The following is an 8,255-nucleotide window of genomic DNA, read 5'->3' as shown; positions in this document are numbered from 1 at the left end:
ATACATAGCAGCATTCATAGTAGGAATTCTAGCATCCAGAGTAAACATACGTCCAACTCTACTTCCCTTTGCAACTAACCTGCACTTGTCATTGAAGTCTTCTACAAAGCAGCCCTTTGCATTAAATCTGACTTGCAGCCCTTGCTCTACCATCTGACCGACTGACACCAAGTTCTTTGTAATAGATGGCACATGTAATACATCTGAAAGACTCTTTGTCTTACCATCATGCAAGGACAAGGGAACTTTTCCAATGTGTGAAATTGGGCGGCATGAATCATCACCTGTCTGCACATAACCTACATTTTGCAAATCCTGCATCTCTCCAAACCATTCTGCATGGCTGGTCATATGATTGGATGCACCTGAATAAACATACAAAACATCATCATGTGTTCCCTTTCTTGTAATAGCATTCAGCATATGCTGCATAACAAACAGACATTCATTTTTCTCTTCATTCTGTCGTGAAGTTGATGCATAATTTCCTTGCTGCAACTTACCACTGCGAATATAATCTTTCTTAGCATAACATTGGGCTGCAATATGACCTGTTTTGCCATAGTAGTGGCACACAATACCAGAGTTGTTAGAACATCTGTTCTGCTATCCACCTCTTCCTCTAAAGCTCCCTCTGCCTCTAAAGTTACCACGACCTCCTGAAACCTGCATATCGCCAAGCAATCTGTTTTGCTGGTTGTCACTACCACGTCCTGTACCACGGCCTCTTGAAGAGAACCTGCCACGTCCCCTTCCTAAACTGGAGGTAGAAAGCTTGGACCTGTTCACCACTTCTTTCAGATGTCTCACTCTGCATGTTGATCTCTTCAGTGATCATAAGGGAGATGAACTCATCGAAATCTGAAAATGGCTTTCTGACATATACGAAAGTTACAAAAGACTTCCAAGCCTTTTCATTATTAAGTCCACCCAACGTAGATGACACCAAATCATCATCATCGGGCATTGCATCAATCGCTGCCAATGCATCTGCAATGCTCCTTACCTTCAGTGCAAACTCATTGATAGACATCTTCCCTTTCTTCAATGTATTCAACTCTTGCTTGAGTTGAATCTTTTGTGCCTTTGTATTTAGGGAAAACATACTTTCAAGTATGGTCCAAGCTGTATATGAATTCTCTGCATTTCTAATATGTCCCAGCATATTATTGTCAATTACTGCAGACAGCCAATACATGACCTTCTTGTCTTTTGCATTCCATTCCTTCCGTGCCTTTGTCTCTTTTGCAGTTGGAGGATCACTCACCTCCGGCTCCTTTTCTTCACCTGAAACAAACTCGTAGAGGCCTTTTCCAATAAGGAAGTTTGTGACACGGAACTTCCATGAAGGGTAGTTATTCTTGTCGAGCTTCTCAATGATGGGGCTTCCACTGTTCTCTGCCATTATCACAAAACTAATACCAAACAACAAGCAAATCTTCTGCAACCCTCGACCTGTAGTGCATAGCAATACACTAGACAATCTTTTTCACTGTCTACTCAACAATACATGCAATCTGCAACCTGTTTGCAGATAAACCTTATGTTTGCTTCTTGCAAACACCTAAAGAATTACAGATTCGCAATTTGTAACCTGTGCACCTAGTTTCGGTCAAAACAGCCGAAATCACAGTGTACCCTGAAACTGTTGTCCGTAACCTTGCGGCTCTAAAACGAGGCCTGAAATGGCCTCAGATGCCCAAAATAACTGCGGGCAAGTGCTAAAGGGCTTATCTGTAGAATACACAGCGCTCTTCGCGTACACCAAATCTCACTGCAATCTGAGATTTTTGCTCTGCCCTGCTTCCGATGCCTCCACAGGCACTATCCAAGAGAAAGAGTGGAAGGATAGGAGAGCTTCTTACACATGGCTTGCTTGCTCGAACCTTGCTTCTTCTCCTTCACTTCAGCCTTCGAAATTAGCCTCTCTCAGTGACGCGGCTCTGATACCATGTCAAGAATTCCCTGGTGAGGGGACTTGCTCAAGATGCTGTGCTGAACACACACAGAATGCACAAGGAGAAGCTCACTCAAGAGACAAGAAGAGAGATGGAGGCCAAAACGTTTTCTTGCTGGTTTCTTCTTCTTCTTTCACACTCTTTACAATGTACACAAAGTATAGATAAGATACAACATAAAGGAAAGTGACCTACTAAGTCAAACAATGCATAATCGACTACACTAGTCGACTGCGCTATAACTATGCCAGCTGTAGATAGGTGTAACAACCTGAATATAATAAGTAATGAGTCAGTGGCCATGTGAGAGTCATAATGACCACCGACGTGCTAAGTGTAGACGTGTGGATCCATCTAACCAGGCGGTCCATCATCAATGTCCGCATGTGTTGAGCTTGTCATCTCAACAATCCCTATGAGTCCTCCTACCCTTCCCCCCAATTTAAAATTGAAACCCCCTCCCCTCTCTCTCACTTATAATCTCTCTCTTTCTTTTCCCCCTCCTCTTGTTAATTAAATTCCTCCCCCCTCTCTCTCATGTGTAGGGCCTAGGTTCTCTCTCTCTCTCTCTCTCTCTCTCTCTCTCTCTCTCTCTCTCTCTCTCTCTCTCTCTCCTTTAATTAAATCAAACTTCTTTTTAAATCAAAAGAGGGTAGAATCTTGGTGAGAAAATCTACAAGCTTATCATACATATGCACTTTGATAAGCTTGGCTCGCTTATTCTCAACCACTTGACAAATGAAGTGATAGCTCACTTTTATGTGCTTGGTTTTCAAATAAAAACACAAGATTCTTTTTTAACATGATGGCACTTTGACTATCACCATGTAGAAAAGGCATGTCATTACCAAGGCCTAAGTTTGCCACTAGATGAGTAAGCTATATGGCTTCTTTGCTTGCCTTCGCAGCATTAGAGCCATCTTTGATCTCCTCAGCTTCCTTTGCATCATCCATCACTAAGTGCACATGAGTCTTCATCTTCTTCATCATACTCTCCACTTCCATAGCTTCCTGCCATACCCACCTCCATTGGAGGACCTGGGGAAAGCAAAAGAGAGCATTTCAGCTCAAGATCCCTCCTAAAGTTCACTTCCCCAGCTCAAGGCGCAACAGCAACATTGCAATAGATGCAAATTTGGCACAGTTTCTGGCAGTGATCTACTTCAAGCTGAGCCACGAGCAGCATAGGGAGCAATGGAGGTGGCTATTATGGGGCTTTCATAGCCTACTCTCTATCTAAACATACATTTAACACACATGCAAGTTTATGACCATTTTGTTTCTTGGACATATTATAAGATATGCATTCACTCATATGTACAATATTGTGCCCTTTTAATGTATGTCTATCTAAGGTATCTCATGCACTATGAATTTAGGAGCCCTAAATGCCCAATACACATGCTAGCTATATAATAGGTGGTTTTCATGTGGAAATTATTGTGCTAGAAATTAGTGAATTCCTACCATTGTTGCTGATTATAGGAAGTTCCATCATAGCTATCTATACAGGTCTAGTGCCGTATTCATTTACCTTATATTTTTATTAAGATCACTGGTTGTATGGCTACCTACCCCTTACAACTAGCATGCTCTTTTAGGTCACATGGGTGTAGCCACTTGCACGATTGATTATGCTCGAGTAGGAATATAGTTGGTAATTTGGGTGGCTCTATAACTAGCAATTACAAAGCTTCTTCCTCACATGAAATGGTACCTCCATGAGGAATTTTACTTGTAAGTAGGAGCCACAATGGACTATGCTACCTCAAAGTTCAAAGTATTAATGCCCACCCTACTACGCAAACATCAAGTAGGATCAATAGACATTCATTGATTTGTAGTCTACAAATTGGGATTTTTGGTTTTTTGTGAAGCTTAAACCTATCAATGCTCAACAATGGTCTGATATAGGATGTATGGATTCATTCTTGTACATGGTAGTTTACATAATATTTGTGGCATGACTTGATCTCCCCTTACTAATGTGGATGGTATAGGGTATTAATTTGAATTTGTTGATTGTTCTAATATTGCACCACTAATTATTGGTTTGAAGATTGTCCACATAATATGGAATTTTTGTTTTTGGCAATAGATAGTTATGGCTTATCTCGTAGTTAACCAACCCAACCTCAAACCAACAAATAATTCCATTTTTGAGTTGTTTTGTGTATTATCATTGCCTATTTGGAAGCTAGGATGTTCGATAGCTTGTATGCAACTTCTTTTGGCATTTACACAACATCACAGAAACAATACTATAGGATAATAAGCACAATTATTAATCAAACAAATGCCATCTTTCCATAGGCCACTATTGAGAATGCCTCTTTTTCTATCTTCTACACTTGCATGAGGTTATAAAAGCGAGTCACATAATCTTATACATGTTTTTTAAGTTTGCATTACAACATAGAATATGCTAGCATAAGTTAGAGTCATTGCCATTTTCTCATAGTAACAATAAAAGGAATGTCTATGTCAGATGCATCTCGTGGAATATCTTAAAGATTGTTGTGCATGCACATTTTCTTTAAAAAAGGATTGCTTGAACATTATATCATCTACTTTTGGCACTTGATGATATAACATTTGTATAATAGAATGTTACATTACAAGAACTTGTTGTCCTATGGTAGACTATATGAGAGAATTTACCCAAGATGTATGGTTCTTGTGTGCAACCAAGCAAGATTGATAAACCTAAAATGCAAATATGTAACCCTCATTCTCCCTAAATCCTGAACATTAATCACCCTAAACCCCAAGCCCTAGTGCCACCCTAAACCCTAAAACCTAGATGCAATACCCTATGCCCTAAGCCCAAAACCCTAGATACTAAGCCCCAAATGCTAGTGTCTATAACCTACAACCTAAAGCCTAAACACTCCTACCATGTACAATTACCCTTAACCCTTAAGCATGAACACTACTTCCTACCATATTAGGACTTTCCTAGGCTGAATTTTAGTCGTACAATAGAGAAGATGGGCTATGGAATCGTGCAACATATGGAGAGCAATGGTGACCAAAATGAGGGACCACATGAGGATAACTGAGTGCCAAACCCTCGAAAGCCTAAATCCTACATATAAAATCCAAAACATAGCTATCAAATCTCAAAACCTCAACCATAAACCTTAGACCCCTAAGCCCTAAATCCTAAACCCTATACAATAAACCCTAAACCCTTGACCCTTGACCCTAAACCTTAGAGAAACAACCGCAACATATGGAGAGTGATGGTGGACAAAATGCAAGACCACGTGAAGATAGGTGAGTGCCAAACCCTAAATCCTATTTACCAAACCCCAAACATAGCTATCAAATTTCAAACTCTAAACCCTAAACCCTAAACCCTAAACCTTATAGCCTTAAACCTCAACCATTAACTCTAGATCTTAAACCCTATATCAACATGAACAACATATGGAGAGCCATGATAGCAACAATGTGGGACCATATGAGGATTGGTGAGTGTCAAACCCCAAACCCTAAACCCTAAACCCTATATTTTAAACCCTAACCTCAAAGCAAATAGTCTAAACCATAAACCCTAAAGTAAACCTTTTGAGTGGAAAAGAATGATAAGACAAAAGATAATGCAAAGATTTATATGTTTATATAATTTTATTTGCAACCTTTATGTGTTCATGGAGCTAGGAGAGGTTGCCTAGTCAAGAGATTTTACTATTGTGTAATAATAGATGGAGATGCTTAGTGTAGAGATTTCATCACTATAGCGAGATTTGATTGCTCCATGGCTAGTTGAGAGAGCCGAGAGCTTGTTTCACAACATTGAGATGAGTAAGTGCATATGAGGACCTATAGGATATCTTTTAGAGGCATGCATGCAAATCCCTAAAATAGTGGGTCAATGTGCAAATAATTAGAGGTTTACCATAGGACTACCCATATACAACAGGCATAAGAGATCACTTTTGATAACCTTTTAAGGCTTGAATCTTAGCAGATTCACGGTTGTGGGACCTTCAAAGATTATGCATGGAGGCATATAGTGAGGTCAAGATGCATACATCCTTATACTATGCCCAATTCCTAGAGAGCCCATTGATGGAGGTCATGGAACTGGACCCTATTCATAATGCACAATGGGGCAACATTTTGTACATGCCCCATGATAAAGATTGCAAATAGGCACATATGTAGAGGTGCTTAGTGATTATGGTGATTGAGTTCATTTACTTGAGAAACATGTGCTCTACCTTCATTGAATCATACCCCAATCACTTTTGGTCACATGATGAATCACACTTTCTTAAAATTTCAATGTTATGTGATTGTTTCTTCAATGAAATTTTTGTTTTTAGTAAAAATGAAGAGAAACACGAAATTATATTTCTTTAATGCAAAAACAACAAGGTGCTTAAAAAGCTAATTATGCTTGCTTTTATCATGCTTACATCCATTATGCTATTTATTAATATTGAGTTTAGTTCAACAAAACCAATTGCATGTGAACCTAGAAAAGAGTAACTTCTTTTAATCCAAAATTGAGTATCTAGGTCATACAGTTTTATGAAAGTTAAAGTTGATCCCAAAAAGGTCAAAGCAATTTCAAATTTACCTACATCTAAAAGTGTGTATGAAGTTAGATATTTCTTATGATTGGCTAGTGTTTATCTCAAGTTTTTTTGTAACTTTTATTTGCTTGGTTTACATATGATAATGTTGGTGAACAAAGAAATTATTTCTCATTGGGATAAAAGTCAACAAAAGTTTTTTTATTTATTGGAATTTGCAACCATATCATTCCACAATTGCTTTATTTCGATCATACATTGTTTTTAGTTGTTATTGATGCAAATTGTTCAAGTATTGATGCATCTTAAGGCAAGATTATCATTCAATTAGTACTTAAGCCTTTTGAGCTCATGTTAAACACATATGACAAGAAATTGTTAGTTGTACTTCATGCATTGTGCACACGGAAACATTATTTAATGGGATCCAAATCTATGTTAAACCTAACCAAGTATATTTTTTATGTTACATTACTATTATTGTTTTTCAATGCCAAGTTTATCAAAGAATAAAATCACACCGTGGGAAACAATATGGTTTCCTTATCCCTCTTCCAATTTCTACTCTACATTGGGAGTAAATTTCAATGGATTTTATCACCAATTTTTAAACTATCATTTCTCAAAAAAACATGATTTGGACTATTGGGGATCGCTTTAATAAACTATCCCATTTTATTAATTGTAAGAAAACTTTGACTGTCTCTCAAGTTGCCTATCTCTTTCATAAGACTGCTTTTGTGTATCGTGACTTACCTAAAATTATTATATGTTCTCATGATTCTTGCTTCTAGAATAACTTTTGGGTTATCTTTGTTTGTTGATTTGAGTACTAAATTTGACTTTAGCCTTCCATTTCATCTTGAAACTAATGGTCAAACTCAAGTCAATCATAGTACAATTATTCACTTATTGCATACTTACAGTATTATCACTTCCTAAAACTTGGGGGTCTTACAATCATTTTCTTCAGTTCACATGCAATAACACACATCATAGAGTTACTGAAAAGGCACCATTTGAAATTGTCTATGGTAGATTGATGTCTATGTGTGCATTTTCATTTGTTTAATCATCTCCTAGTTGTGGATGATTTAGTTTAAGATCATTTCATTTTTTAGCAAGTGAAAGAAGTGATTGGTAAAGCCCAACAATTTTACATGACTCAAGTTGATAAGACAAGGCAAGGCATGGAATTTAAAGAAGACTATTTTGTAGGTTTGTACTTTGAGAAATGTAGATTTAAAAGTATTGAAAAAATCCCAAATATCAAGCTTACCCCTAGATTTTATGGACCTTTCAAAATATCTAGAAAAATAAATGGCAGTGCCTTTAAACTTGACCTACCTTCTCTTTGAAACCATATGCTGTCATAAATATTAGAAGAAGATCCACCTTCTTTACTAGAAGAAGATACTAAAATTGTGTAACCACACGCTATCATATATATTAACCAAATGACGATTAGCATAGGAAATACTTATTCTAGATGCTTAATTAAATTAAGAATCCCCTAATAAAGGATTCCCAATGGATGATACTTCACACTTTGTGCTATTATCTCACTTTGTTTTCTACATGTCCTGTAATTAGCAATTGCTAAGGGCAACAACATTTCCACCTTGAGAGTATGTTGTTAGGAGGCATCATCCCAAGAGATGATCGCCATAAATGATTCTCCTCTACGCTTTAGGGTGTATTCTTGAGGGGATCATGGGGGGAAATTATATCTTTTTGTGGGGTGGATTCA

Source organism: Lygodium microphyllum, chromosome 7 (genome assembly GCF_053477565.2).
Source record: "Lygodium microphyllum isolate KBCC chromosome 7, Lygodium_microphyllum_v1.1.10, whole genome shotgun sequence".
In the NCBI taxonomy this organism is placed as follows: domain Eukaryota; kingdom Viridiplantae; phylum Streptophyta; class Polypodiopsida; order Schizaeales; family Lygodiaceae; genus Lygodium; species Lygodium microphyllum.
Note: the sequence above shows the minus strand (reverse complement) of the source record.